Source organism: Odocoileus virginianus, chromosome 22, assembly GCF_023699985.2.
Source record: "Odocoileus virginianus isolate 20LAN1187 ecotype Illinois chromosome 22, Ovbor_1.2, whole genome shotgun sequence".
Taxonomy (NCBI): Eukaryota; Metazoa; Chordata; class Mammalia; order Artiodactyla; family Cervidae; genus Odocoileus; species Odocoileus virginianus.
Window position 1 is genome coordinate 9,379,600 of NC_069695.1, and position 15,342 is coordinate 9,394,941.

Genomic DNA, 15,342 nt, shown 5'->3' on the forward strand with positions numbered 1-15,342 from the left:
TTATCTGCCTACTAGAGGAAGTGTTGTCTTCTGCCTCCTCCAGTTACCAAAGACTACCTGTGATACTTTCTAAAAAATTATTTTATTATTCTTATTGTAATTATACTTATTTTTTGGCTGTACTGCAGGGCATGTGGGATCTTAGTTTCCTGACCAGGGATAGAACCCATGACCCCCGCATTGGAAGCACAGAGCCTTGACCACTGGACCATCAGGGAAGTCCCCACTGGTGTTCCTTGATGCACAGTCCCCTCCTCATACCACTCAGATCTCTGCTTCCACCATCACACGTCCTTCTCTGCCTTCCGTTCTCCTGCTTTGCTCTTATAAGGACCCTTCTGATCATCCTGGGACTACCTGGATAAGAGAGGATGATTTTCCTGTCTCAAGACCCCTAACTTGATCACATCTACAAAGTTCCTTCTCCATATAAAGTCACATTCAGACGTCTTGGTGAGTAAGCTGTGAACATCTCTGGAGGGCCTTTTCTGTGTCTACCATGATGTGTCAAGAAAGTAAAAGAATGCTGCCATAATGGCATGGCAAGAGGGGAGTATGGAGCGTCACGGTGATGAGGAGCTAGGAAGAAGGCGTACCAGCCAAGGTTTGTAGACCAGAGTTGGGATTTTGTTCTGCATCTTAAGACAATGGAAAGTCACTGAATTCTGAAGAAATGCACTGTAACTACAAAATAAAGACAGACTTAAAAGAGGCAGAAACACATTGTAAGTGAGTTGAGAAAATGTATAGTAATTAGATGATTGAAGATAACGGCTTGGACTCAGGAGGTGGCAATAAAGATGGTGAGAAATGGAAGGATTTGAGAGATAGTGAGGAAGCAAAACTTGTAGGATTTGGTCATAGATCCGCTAAGCAACCAGGAGAGAGGTTGAGGGCCGTGTTAAAGACTTCTGACTTGCTCAACCGGATAGATTCAGTTCACCACAACAGAAAACACCATGCTCAGGACAGGTTTATTTGGGGGACAGGGGATGTGGTTTTGAACATTGTGGTCTGAAATGACCTTAAGAGAATCAAATAGAAAATTCAGTGGGCAGTTGAACAAAGAAGCAGGTGCAAAGTTTCCTCTGGGTTTCAGAGGAAATGTCAAATCCTCAGGTTTTGGGTGGTCATTGAAGCCTTGCTTATGAATGAAATCACCTCAAATAGAAGCCAGTTACAAGAGTGCCTAGGACCCGCCCTTAAGAGGCTTGAACATTTAACAGCCAGAGAGAGAGTGGCAAGATAAAAGAGGGACCAGGAGACTGAAGCATCACAAAAGTCAAAGAAATCGATGATTTAGAGAAGAAGTGGTCACCAAGGTCAACGGCTCCTGACAGTTCAGTAGATGGGTTTCTACAAAGATTAATGCCAATTCACCCTTATTGTCAGTCCATCAGACTCGGGTGGAGCAGTTTACACCCTTGAGGCCAGGTGGTGCCTACCGTCCCTCTTCACCCCAATCAAGTAAATCAAGGTCATGGCGATTGATTTATGGGTGGGCACAAAACCACTGAGAGCCAATGAGATCCATTTGTGGGACTTCTAGGAAAGGAGTATCACTCGTTCCCACTGTCTTAAAACTAGAGGAGATATAGGACCCAGACTGTTGCTACTCCCTTGCTACTACATTAAGCCTAGAATTAAGGGCTTCCCTGGCGGCTCAGATGGTAAAGAATCTGCCCACAATGAGGGAGACCTGGGGTTCAATCCCTGGGTTGGGAAGATCCCCTGGAGGAGGGCAAGGACACCCACTCCAGTATTCTTGCCTGGAGAATCCTCATGGACAAAGGAGTCTGGCAGGCTACGACAGTCCATGGGGTCACAAAGAGTCAGACACGACTGAGAGAGTAAGCACAGAAGTAAAGGCAACACTTGGCAGAAAACAAAGATGACATCTCTTTGCCATTTACTTCAGCTGTGCCCGAAACTTGATCTAGCCCTACACTTTCAATTAAGATGAGCCAATAAATTCCTTTTTTGCCAAGTCAAGTACAAAACGCCACCTACAATGGAAAGAACACTAAATTTTATGAAAAGATAAATGAAATGGAATTTTTGTCTAAAACCTTTAGAAGAAAAATGCCTAATGGGTCAAGATGATCAGGGGATTGACTGAAAAGTTCATTAAAATTGTAATAAAGCCATGAAAACAGATGGGGGACAGAATCTTGGAAGCAGAAAAATAAAACATATGAAAATAACAGAAGAGTTTCTTTGTTCATGAACTCCAGTTTAAGGTGAAACACTTAAAAATAAATAAGAATATATAGAGAAAGAAAAATTAAAATTCCAGACTTTTAAAGTAACTGCTTTTTTTTTTTTTTTTCTTTCCTTTTTGGCCAAACCATACAGCATGAGGATCCCTGACCAGGGATCAGATCTGTGCTCCCTGCAGTGTGGGAGTGTAGAGTCCTAACCACTGGAACTCCAGGGAATTTCAGTAGCTTCTTTATTGCCACCAGAAATCTAGTTCCAAAGTTTTTCTTGTTCTCCTTTGTTCTGAGCTTGTATCTTTCATGTGCCTTGAAATAGCAATTTTACAGATGTATGAACCATAATATTCATGATTTCCAAGGCATTGTTATTGTACTCAGTAATTATAATTTTCATTGACACAAAAGTTACAAATTTCCAGGACTTGCTCAGGAGAACATAAGACTATTGCTAGGCATCTTACAAAAGTGATTATCCCCTTTGTGGGACTTGAGGAATCTAACCTCAATTAACTTTTACATTTGGAAACTTAAATTTATTGACTTTGTCTTCTTTGAACCCTTTTATTGACAATTCACCAAAATATGGGGCTGTCATGGCTCAAGAGATAGGTCCTGTAGAAAGAAGTCTATAAACACGTGTGGAGGACCCACCTAAGGCAAAACAATGAGCTAGGTACACTCGGAGGCTTGAAAATTGGACCTTGTCCCCCACAGAGCTTAAAATCTTGTAGGTAGGACAGAGGTAGGACCTATGCATAAAGAATCAATTATCAATATAAAGCAATATGTGATAAATTATTTTTTTTTAATTGTGCAAACAAAGACGTAGATGATAGAAGAGCAAAAAATCAGTGTGAATTAGAATCCCTTGAGGGTTGGTTCGAGTGAATGGACAGAAAAGAAGTGAAGGGCTCTGTAGGCAGAATGATCTGTGCAAGCAAACCACCATTGGAGAAAGACTTGCAGGTTACTATATTATAGGAAAATCTGGCTGAAGCAGTGATTCTTCTTATGGAGTTTTAGTTATGGGGGATAGGGGAAGGGAGGGTGGAGTTTAAAAAGTAAGGAGGGCAGTGAATGACAACCTGCAAAACTTCTGCTTCATCTTATAGGAAATAAAGTGTTGAAGACGATCTTAAAGATTAAATCAGTGGACACTAACCATCTCTCTTTCTCATTACCAAAGCTGACATAGCTACTGATGCAAGTGCCTGGACTTGGTCTGTGGGTGAAATAATAAGCTTTTGTTGACCGATGCAGTGGAAAAAGAAAAGTGAGAACCTGGAGAGGTCAGGGTGGGTGGAACGTTTTGTACTAATACAGCTAGGCTTGCACTGCGGATATCTTATGTAGTTGCCACAGGGAAGATGGATTTTACAAGGATGAAGCTGGAATGAGCTCAGGCAGAAGGCCACTGCAAAATCCCAGGCAGAAGCTCACGAGGGCCTGTACTAAGGTAGCAACAGTGGAAATGAAAAAAAGGAGGGATTTCTCAGGTGGTCCAATGGTTAAGAATCCACCTGCCAATGCAAGGGACACGGGTTCGATCCCTGGTCCAGGAAGATCCCACATACCATGGAGCAACTAAGCTTGTGCGTCACAACTACTGAAGCCCAGACTCAGAAACATGGCCCGTGTTCTGAGCCCATGGCTCTGTTGCGCATGGCAGCTAGAGAGTAGCCCCCACTCAGTGCCACTGGAGAAGACCCACGTGCAGCAACAAAACCAGTGCAGCCAGAAACAAACAAACAAAGGATGGTAAGCAGTGCTTTCGGTGAGTAAGAGCATTTGGCATTCATGAAGTATATACTTTATCTGCATACGTTTTTGTCTGTTATAATCCACCTAGACTAGAGCAAACTAGTCTGCCTTCCACCTCGAACTCATGTGCCAAAAGGCAGCATTAGGCCTAATTTTAGAGGGGATAGTCAGGCCAATTTCTGCAGCCATACTCCCAACACTTGGGACAACTCCTTCCAGTTTTAGGGGTCAATGGCTAGAAGAAACATTATACCTCCCATCAAAAATCCCTCCCAACTTAGCACGCACGGACACATGCATCCAGCACCACCACCACCACCACCACTATCTCCATCACTTTTGAGATTCTGGCATCAACTCATCCTCTACCTTAATACCCACCACATTCTCAGTCAGGAGAGAAGGCTTAGAGCCCCACGAGGCCACTTTTAAAACATTTTTGCGATTTTTGGCTGTGCTGGATCTTCCTTGCTGTCCACGGGCTTTCTCGAGTTGCAGTGGGCAGGGGCTACTCTCTAGTTGTGATGCTCATGCTCCTCACCGCAGTGGCTTCTCTTGCTGTGGAGCACGGGCCCTCGGGCTCATGGGCTTCAGTAGTTGTGGCTCACAGGCTTAGTGGCCCCAGAGCACGTGGGATCTTCCCAGATCAGGGTTCGAACCAGTATCCTCTGCATTGCAAGGCAGATTCTTAACACTGGACCACGAGGGAAGCCCCCTGCAGACCTCTTTGAAAGACCATAAAATAAATGTTAAATTGTCACAGTAAAGGTTGGTGTCTCTTCCCAATTCTATCCGGTTCCCCTGAAGGAAAAGACTGGATGGGCCCATTCAACAGCTAAGATGATAAACAACAAAGGCTAAAATCAGCTTCGATACCAGCACAGTGTGTCTTCAGTTTTACAACAATAATTCCTTTTGCCTTTTGTCTGAACCCCAAAGTATAGTTTCGTTATATATTATTTCTATTTTATTTAGTTTTATTTAGGCTGTCAGGAACACTCATTGAGGGCTGATATACTATGCACATGTGTGTGCGCTCAGCCGTGTCTGACTCTTCTGAAACCCCGTAGACTGTAGCCCACCAGGCTCGTCTGTCCATGGAATTTTCCAGGCAAGAATCCTGGGGCAGGTTGCCATTTCCTTCTCCAGGGGATCTTCCCAACTCAGGGACGGAACCCGTGTCTCTTGCGTTTCCCCTGCATTGGCAGGCAGGTTTTTTACCACTAACATAAATATACCTCTGCCTCTCCTAAACACCAAGGGGTATATCAAAGCACCCGTCCCCCTAGGACACAATCAAAAGAGTCACCAGATCAGTAAATTATTTGCTAAACCTGGATGAGAGACTTGCATCTCAATGTCTGGATCCCGGTGCCCTGAACCTCTCTTTCTCCTATGGGGGAAGTCAGAGTCATAAATGACCCTGATGACCCTTCCTCCTGCTTTTCGGTGGCCCTAGTTCTTTCATCATTTTATAAGGATTCCTGCTTTCACCTCCTATTGCCTCCAGGTTGGGGTGGCCTTGACTGTAGCTACAAATTTATTTTGTTCCAACTGAACAGCAGAATGCCTGCCATACACAAGATAACTCTACCCCTGGCCTCCATTTCTTAGAGAACTGCAGATAGAATTCTTGGCTCCACTTGTTTTGTTTTTTTGTATGTGTGTGATAACCTTCCCACCAGTCTCTGATACAGGTCCATAGAAACTAACTTAACAATATAACACTGTTACCATCTCTAGGGACCCGGCCAAAAGCCCTCTGGAAACCTTCACCGGTACTTTTCCCAAACCACCTGCCCTTCCTGCCCCACCCACAGTCCTTGCACCAAGTTCTTGGGCACCCTCTCCCCACTCAAGTTTAGTTATTTCCCTTTCTGGTGCTCCTTCTAACATGCCTCATTTCCCTAGTTACCCAGAAGTCTTGAGCCTGGAGTCGTGGTAAAGAGGGCTGAGTCCCTCAGAGGGACCCACCCCTGCCTGGGTTCACAGGCAGCCAACAATTTAAACCTCTGCCCCTTGGGCCCCCTCCACACAGACAGTTTATGGTCAGTGACTTGGAACGCAAAGCCATTCTCCTAAGGAAACAGCCCTGAAGGAGTAGGTAGATGCCCAGGAGAACTCACACGAGGGCGTCTGACTTCCACACCTCATCTGGAGCTCTGCGTGTACTCTAGAACCTAGCTAACAAACGCCTTGGTTTCCGTGGTTTCTCTGGTTACGTGAGTTCTGAGTTCCAGCTGTGAGCATACCTCTGCCTCTGCCATCAGGAGGAACAGCCAGGCTTTCACCTTCTGCAGCCTGCCAGCCCCATGGTAGGGATACGGCGGATGTCTAGAGAGCTTAACTTTTAAGAAAAGGGAGAAGGAAGGACGTGACTCTGGGAGGTGAAAGCAGGCTGTACAGGCAGGAGAGTTCAGAAGGGTTGGGGGTGCAAGAGTCAAGCTGCCTCTGGGTTTAGGGTCCTCCAGAGATCTTCAACCCAGCCGACAGGCCTGGTCTATAGCACTGCCGCTGCTGAGGATGATGGAGTTGGGGATTCCAGTAGACGGGGGTGGGAACTAAAGAAAACGTGTCCATGGGTTTCAACGTGAGGTCAAATAAGGAATTAAAAAAAAAAAAAAACTTGAAAAAGCTAACATAAATCAGTATTGTGATCAGTACTATGTTTGTTAATGAAGTCAAATCAAATGTAATACTACATATCATGGCCTCTGAAATACCCAGCCCACAAAAAGCATTGCATGTGTCAGTCCCATTGGACATGGCTGCCTTATAGACATAAGAGGAAACTTGACCTTTGTCTATGTCCAATTCCATTTTCTCTTTTGTAAGCTAATTCGCCCTTGCCTAGCACTGAGTCAGGGTAAGTGTGCATGCTAAGTTGTTCAGTCATGTCTGAGGCTTTGGGACCCCACAGACTGTAGCCTTCCAGGCTCCTGTCTCCATGGCATTTTCCAGGTAAGAATACTGGAGTAGGTGGCCATTTCCTTATCCAGGGGATCTTCCCGGCCCAGGGATTAAACCCGTGTATCCTGCATCTCCTGCATTGGCAGATGGACTCTTTACCACTGAGGCACCTGGGAATCCAAGGGTAAATTTACTTACAAATAAAATATTTGTAATAATATAAGTGTGGAGAAAACAAGTAGGAGCCTCTATTTTTTTTCCTTTGGATCTGTTCAGAAAGATCAAGAGAAAAATCTTTTCCAAGTAAGGAAAAAGGTGAAAAAGTTTTCTATGTTTTCAGTGACTATTGTTAGGAGGCTCAAAAAAACTAATTTTGAAATGACAACTGTAATATGAAAGTACTAATTCATTTTAAATTTCAAATACAAATATGAATGGGTCTAATACTGGTTATTTTCTCTAAATCCACTCTCTTATTTTATATTTTAGATATTATGATGTCAAATTACTTTCACATGACCATATATCACAGATGAAAAGAAAGATTATTTAGAAAGTTATTTCCAAAATTCAAGAAAGGAACTGAATAGGCTATTTTAAGTACCAGAATTCTAGTAGTTCTAGTGATGCATTAACAGATTACTTTTGTGATGACTACTTAAATTCAATCAATGCAACAATATTTTCTGAAATTATTATGTGCTAAAGAATGCAGTAAGTGACAGAAGGACATACACACAAAAGCACACTGCACGGCCCCATCACCTGTAGAATTTATGTCATCAGGTAAATCCAACTTACACGCACAGAAAAGTAAAGAATTCTATTTACCATGTAACCAACCTTCAAAGCAAGTGCCTCTTGCCTCCTGAAATGACTGAAAGGGTGGGAACAAAGATCAGCCCCAGGAAACAGTTACAATTTGAATACACTGAAAGGACACTTTGGATGTTAGAAATTGACAAGAGCCCAAGGAGGGACTGGCTTAGCCTACTATAAAGAAACTGTCCTACTACAAAGGGACTATGAGTGAACTACTCTTGATTGAATCTGGAAGGCCATCATGGAACAGTCAGGAAGCAATGAGAGAATCCGAAGAGGAGAAAATGTTTAGAGATTTTGGTCCATCAGTCGTGTGGTGGTTACTAGGAGGAAAACAGCAATTATGAAGTCACTGCAGTCTTCTAACGTGGAGGAGGAAGGTTCAGCACTCATGTGGTGACATGACCATGAAAAGAGGGAGAGATTTAAAGACATCTCAAGAGAAATCCAGAAATAACATACTCGTTAGACTAAGTGGGAGATAATTCATCTCCTTTTAAAACTTTGGTCTTGGTTCTTCTCTTTTGAGCCATTTCCTCTCCATTTTTTTTATGTCTTTTCTTATTCTTATAAAAGTATACGTGTTTTATTTTGGAAAACTTGAAAAATACAGAAGAAAATATAAAGAAGGCATTTAAGAAGGCCCTCTGCTCTCACCACTCAGAGATGATTTCAGATAACATACTGATTTTTTTTTCCCCCAAGATGAATGGATGTGATTAGGAGTAATGACTTCATAGAATGGACACAGTGGAATACAAAAATGAAGCGGCTTGACATTTTTTCCTACCGTTTCCTTCCAGTTTACATTTCTCCATTCTCTGCCCTTAGCCACGACCCAAACACAGCCCATAGCTTTTCTTTCTGTTACCTTCAGGGAGGGGAACTCTTTCTCGTGCAGGAATGAAAAGCCTCATTCGCTCTCGATCAAGTCAATGCTTCTCTATTCCCTGAGCCCAGGCTTCTCTGTAGTTCAGGGACTCAGAGCGGAGAAGGAGGTAATGAATGGTCTGATCTTTCCTTCTCCTCGCCCCACCCCACTCAACCCGTGGAAGAATCCAAGGGGGAAAGGAAGGCCTGAGGACGCTGCTACTCCCGTCTCTTATCCTACCATTGTGGACTGCTCCAAGCAGCTTCCCACCTTCAGATACCTCCAAGGCAGCATCAGGCACCAGGGTCTATGCCAAAAAGCACAAGCTACCCTAAAAAATTCACTTCAAATAATCCTTCCTGAGAAATTTCACAGACTGTTCCTTATAGTAACAGTGACTACTACATTTCATTCCTTTTTGCTTTTGTTTTCTAATGTAAATACTGTGGGACTGTGTCTAACCCCCTTCTTGAGAATGTAAGGGTACTCTGTATCAATTACTCAGCTTTGGGCTTTGGCCGAGAAAATTCCAGATAATAGAAAAAGTCCCATTTCACATCCTAAAACATATATACATACACATATACATAAAATAATAATAATTGGGACCATATCATCATTTTGCATTCTACTTGATTTCCATTAATGAGAATTTCCCATGTCAAGGAATATTTTCCAAAAGTGGGATTTACATTGGCTCATAATTTTTCATCATATGACTTCCCATTCCTCATTATTTATTAAATCATCACCCAATTAGACATTTACAGTTAGGCTAATATCACTGCAATTAACAACCCCGGATATGTATATCTTTGAGTACATGTATTCATGTCACCTTTGAGTACACCTTTGAGTACCTAGATACACCTGTGATCATACCCTTAGGGTCATTCCTAGAAGAATATTTCAAACAAAAGTTATGAACATTTTTAAGGCTCTTAACACACAAAGCAGAAAAGCCCGCAAGAAAAGTAGAATAATACAAATACATACATTGTGTGCAAGATTTTGACCATATTTTTCACCTTGCAATTTGATTAATGAAGAGCATATCTAGCCCTTTTGATTTATTTTTAGTTTATTTATTTTTTAATTGAAGGATAATTGCTTTGCAGAATTTTGTTGGTTTCTGCCAAATATCAGCAGGAATCAGCCATAGGCATACATACGTGCCCTCGTATGTTGAATTAGTTTCTGGTGTATAACAATGTTGTGTTAGTTCCTGGTGTACAGCAATGTGAATCAGCTATAAACGTGCATACATCCCCTCCCCCCTGAACCTCCCTCCCATCCCCCCACCCCACCTTTCTAGGTCCTCACAGAGCACCAACCTGAGCTCCCTGCGCTATCCAGCATCTTCCCACTAGTTGCCTATCTTATACATGGTGGTGTAAACATGTATATACGGGCTTCCCCGATGGCTCAGTGGTAAGGAATCTGCCTGCAATGTAGGAGACCCAGATTCGATCCCTGGGTCAGGAAGATCCCCTGGAGAAGGGAATGGCAATGCACTCCAGTATCCTTGCCTGGAGAATTCCATGAACAGAGGAGCCTGGAGGGCTACAGTCTATGGGGTCACAAAGAGTCCGGCTCGACTGAGTGACTAACACTTTCACTTTCATATATGTCAATGCCACTCTCTCAATTCAGCCCACCCTCTCCTTTTTCCCGTCCCCAAGTCCATTCTCTACTTCAGTGTCTCTATTTTTGCCCTATATATGCCACATCTTCTTTATCTGGTCATCTATCAATGGATGCTGGTTTGATTTATATTTATGTGCTTGTTATTGAAGCAGATTCTTACTTATTGACTTTTCGTATTTCTTCTTCTGCAGATGGTCTGCTCATGACCTCTGCTCACTTTTTTCCTGGAACAGTAACATTTTTTTATTGATATGTAATCTCTCTCCATGCAATAAGAATAGTTACCTTTTCTGACATATTGTATTTGTTGCAAATGTTATCTAGTTTATTTGACTTAATTTTAAAATATTTTGGCTTGCAGAAACATTAACTTTTGCAAAGTCACATCTATTGGTATTTCTGTTGCCTAACCTAGCTTAAACAGAAAGGGGTTTGTTAGAAGGATTGTAGCTCACAGAAATTTTAAAAGAGATTCTACCAAAATCAGGGAAACCCTGTGGATCCTGGGAAATGAAACTAGTATCAACATTACCAAACTTCCAATCCATCCTTCTGCTTCTCCTCTGATTTCCTATGCTTTCCATTTGGCTTCCTGCATTCCTACCATCAGCTTTCTCTAGAGATCCTGCTAGTTTCTATACTCAGGTCAAGTGGATTTATCTTCAGGTGGAAAAATCCTAAGGAAGGAGTCTGGCTGGCCTGATCTCCAGACCAACCATCGTGCCAAGACAATAAAGGGCTCTGATTTTCCAGATAAAGACATGTTCAGAGACAGAAGAAAGCAGCTAACCCAAAGGAAAGAGCAGGTACTGAGCAGACAAAGCAAAACAAAGCAAAACAAACATTCATTGGAAGGTTTTAAAACAATACTTTCTTCTACTAGTTTGATACTTCTATCTTCATCCTGAAATCAATTTTTCTTCTGGATTTCATCTTCTACCTTTGGCCCTATTTTCACCAAATCCTTCATCCCTCCCTTCTGACAGTCACTTCATCATTTCTACTGGCTTGGCCATAGCTAGGATGGCTAGTTAGGACCCTGTCTCTTTGTGTATGGCCTAATAGGCTTGGTTTCCTGCTTCCTCTCACCTCTGATACACACATATGCCTCTTCTTCAGTTCACCCTGCACACCATCACAAAACTGCCATTTCCCAAGCACCACGCCCATTCCTTTAATGATGTCATTTTCCTCCTCACAAGCACTTATTTCGGCCTCCCCGCCCCACCCCCTACTGGGGAGGGGTGACAGCCAATGTGATCGTGAAATGTTATTTATGCAGCCCTGACAACTCTGTTTGGTGGATATAATCTCCATTGGCAAGAAGGCAAACTGATGTTCAAAGAAGTTAAATCACTAACTGTTCATATGTGGTGGAGCAGGGCCTTTATCTCCATTCTGCCTGAATCCTAACACAAGAAACCAACCTTTCCACAGTAGAGGGGCCTCACAGTGGAGTCTAAATGCCTTCACCTTTTCCATGTTACCAGGCTGTGCTTTTTCTCATCGCCACAGATTTATCACTCACTTTAATCAGACTTGTCTACTCACCCCACAATCTCCCACTACTTCCAAGACTATGGGCTTCTCTTATTCCTTTATGTGGAGTGTTTTTCACCAACACGCTGCTTTTCAGCTCTTCAGAGCTCACCTCTCCTGAATCTCTACCTAATTCCACTTCTTCCATAAGGTCTTTCTTGATTATCAAAAAAACAATATTCCTTCTCAAAATACCTAAAATATGCTTCTCCAACATCCATTTAATTTATTATTTAATAGATTACCATCTTCTCTGCCCATGCACGTTTCAACTTTTGACTATCTTGCCAGATTTTTAACTTTTGACTATCCTGACTAGATTATGAGCCTCTTGAGGTCAAGTCCACAGTTTATGTTTCTTTGTATCCCCACATGCTCAGTCCAAGGCCTCATAAGAAGAAATTAGTCAGCAATTTCCTGGTCATCCAGGAGTCAGGACTCTGCAATTCCATGGCAGGGGATGCAAGTTCAATCCTTAGTCAAGGAACTAAAATCCCACAAGTCACAGCACAGCCAATAAAAAAATTTTTAATTAAAAAAAAAAGAAATATTTGTTGATCCATGTCTGTCTCCTCCAACCTGCTGTGTTAGGAGATTTAAATAATGATTCTTAAAGAGTTTTCCCCTCTTGGCAAAATATCCATTCAATTTTAAGATTTCCAAATCTTTGGCATTTCCTGTTAGGATCAGTGATTCAGGAGTGAAGATAGTATCCGTTGTAAATTTCTGAAATAAATAGGTAATTATATCAGGAAATTTTCAGTAGCAATAAGTAGTTTACCTCTTAATAAACACGCTGATAAATAGGCAGAGGGAACATACTATATTCCAGCATATGTAAGGTGTTATTGATATAGTAATAGCTCATAGCCTCTACAGAGATAGGAAATCAATTTTAGAGGACATTGCATTAAACTTTTTATCCATTACTCATCACTTTTTAGTAGATTTTACAATATTATTTGATATAATAAATAGAAGTCACTGAGAGACAAAATGGTTTTGGAGAGTGTGGGAAAATCATCTGAATATTGTTTTATTTAGGGGTTTTAGAGCATCTGTTTCAACTGATATTGCTTTGAAAACTGTATGAAACTTTGGGATGATAAATGTTTATAATTTGCATCCACATTGTTACTAACACAATAGCCTGTTAAATCCCTTGCCATGAATATGAACAGACTGCCGGCCATTCACATTATTTATCAAGGGAGAAACAGACATTATTCACAAATTTTAATTGCTCCGTTGGCACCAACAGTCTGAAAATGAAACATAAAAATGTAGCCTTGGGGAGGTTTTACTGTGCAATGACTTCAGTGCAGATTTGACTGTGGGGACCAATGCCTCTATCACAATTACACAGGGACCTGAATAAAATAACTTCATGGCTTCACCCCAAGTCCTAGTGGATAGTTGGTGTATTTCAAAATTCATTCTGTCCATTGTAAACTCAACCACTCCTGCACATGACCTAAAAGAAAGAAGTCAATGGGGACATGGGTAAACCTATGGCTGATTCATCTTGATGTCTGGTAGAAATCAACGAAATCAGTTCAGTCGTTCAGTCGTGTCTGACTCTGCAACTCCACGGACTGCAGCAGCCAGGCCTCCCTGTCCATCACCAACTCCCGGAGCTTGCTCAAACTCATGTCCATCGAGTCAGTGATGCCATCCAACCATCTCATCCTCTGTTGTGTCCTTCTCCTGCCTTCAATCTTTCTCAGCATCAGGGTCTTTTCAAATGAGTCAGTTATTCACATCAGGTGGCCAAAGTATTGGAGTTTCAGCTTCAGCATCAGTCCTTCCAATGAATATTCAGGACTGATTTCCTTTAGGATGGACTGGTTGGATCTCCTTGCAGTCCAAGGGACACTCAAGAATCATCTCCAACACCACAGTTCAAAAGCATCAATTCTTCGGCACTCAGCTTTTTTTAATAGTCCAACTCTTACATCCGTATATGACTACTGGAAAAACCATAGCTTTGACTAGATGGACCTTAGGCTATGAACCTTTGGCTACGGACCTTTGGCTAAAGCCTATGACTGATTCATCTTGATGTTTGATAGAAATCAACACAATACTGTAAAGCAATTATCCTTCAATTAAAAATAAATAAAACAGAAAAGTAAAATGACTTTTTACCTTATTAAATTAAATATATTAATTTTTATTAAACATCTCATTTTTGCAAAATTTAAAAAAAAGAAGTCTGAGATTTGATTGATAGGGAAAGTGTATTCCCTGCTCATCCTTAAGAGGAATTTTTCAAGGTCAAGATTAAAATATTCTGCTAAGAACTGGAAGAAGAGATGCTTCCCTATTCTCCTTACCGACAGAAATTTAACCCTCTAGTACTGCAAAATGAGCTTTAAGTTGCTTCTAGAAGTTAAATTAGGGGCTTCCCTGGTGGCTCAGTGGCAAAGAATCCGCCTGCCAATCCAGGAGACACCAGTTCAATCCCTGATCTGGGAAGATCCCACATGCCACAGAGCAACAGAGCCCATGTACCACAATGACTGAGCCTGTGCTCTAGAAGCCCAGAAGCTGCAACTACTGAGGCTAGCATGCCCCAGAGCTTGTGTCTGCAACAAGAGAAGCCACTGCAATGAGAAGCCCGCACGCTGCAGCTACAGAGTAGACCCCCTGCTCACCGCAACTAGAAAAAAGCCTGTGTGCAAAAATGAAGACGCAGCACAGCCAAAAATAAATATATATAAATATTAAAAATAGAAGTTAAATTCTTGCAAAATACTATTTTAAGAAAAATATTTTTTAAATTAATCTTATGAAAAAATTTAAAGGAAAATTTGAAAGTATTAGTAGGGTTTTTTTCCTTTTCCAACCAGGAGTCATCTATATCCTCTCTAGGACCACTGTCCCACAGGGAGAATGTTTAGCAGATTTATAATGAAGTACTGAGGAAGAGGAACCAGCCAACAGGCTGTCTAGAGAACTAGGCTGCTCCTTCTCCCTAAAGCTAAGACTTCGAAGGTTGCAAAGCTGAAAAGGAGAACTGGCAGGAAGGATCATGAGAAACATCAAATCAGAGATGAAGACTTTGGACTCAAGCCGCAAGAGAGGCCACCCAGGTCATGAAACCCTACACTCAGCCCAGACTTGGTCTGCCTGCAACAACCCCTTCTGATGGCATCATCATCTTTCTGGTTTCTTGGGCGGGTCAAGATCTTGGAGTCAGTTTGCACTTTATTCAAAAATACGTCCCAAATCCTCCTGTTCCTTATGACCCCACTCCTATTCATGCCTCCTACAGCAAAGATCCTCCACACCTTTGAAAATATCACTTCTTTGCTGAAAATTCAGCAATGGCTTCTCATTTCACATATAAAACTAAAGCCTATTAAACAGCCTACAAAGGTCTGTGTGATCTACTCCCAACTCAGACCTTTGCACTAGATGTGAGACTCTTTCTGGAACATGCTGCCCCTGAATTTCCACTTGGCTACCTCTTTAACCTCTAAGTCTTTGCTCAGACAGCACCCTCTCAATTGATCTACCCTGACCACCCTATTCAAAACTGCATTGTGCTCCAGTGGGTTAGAACTTAGT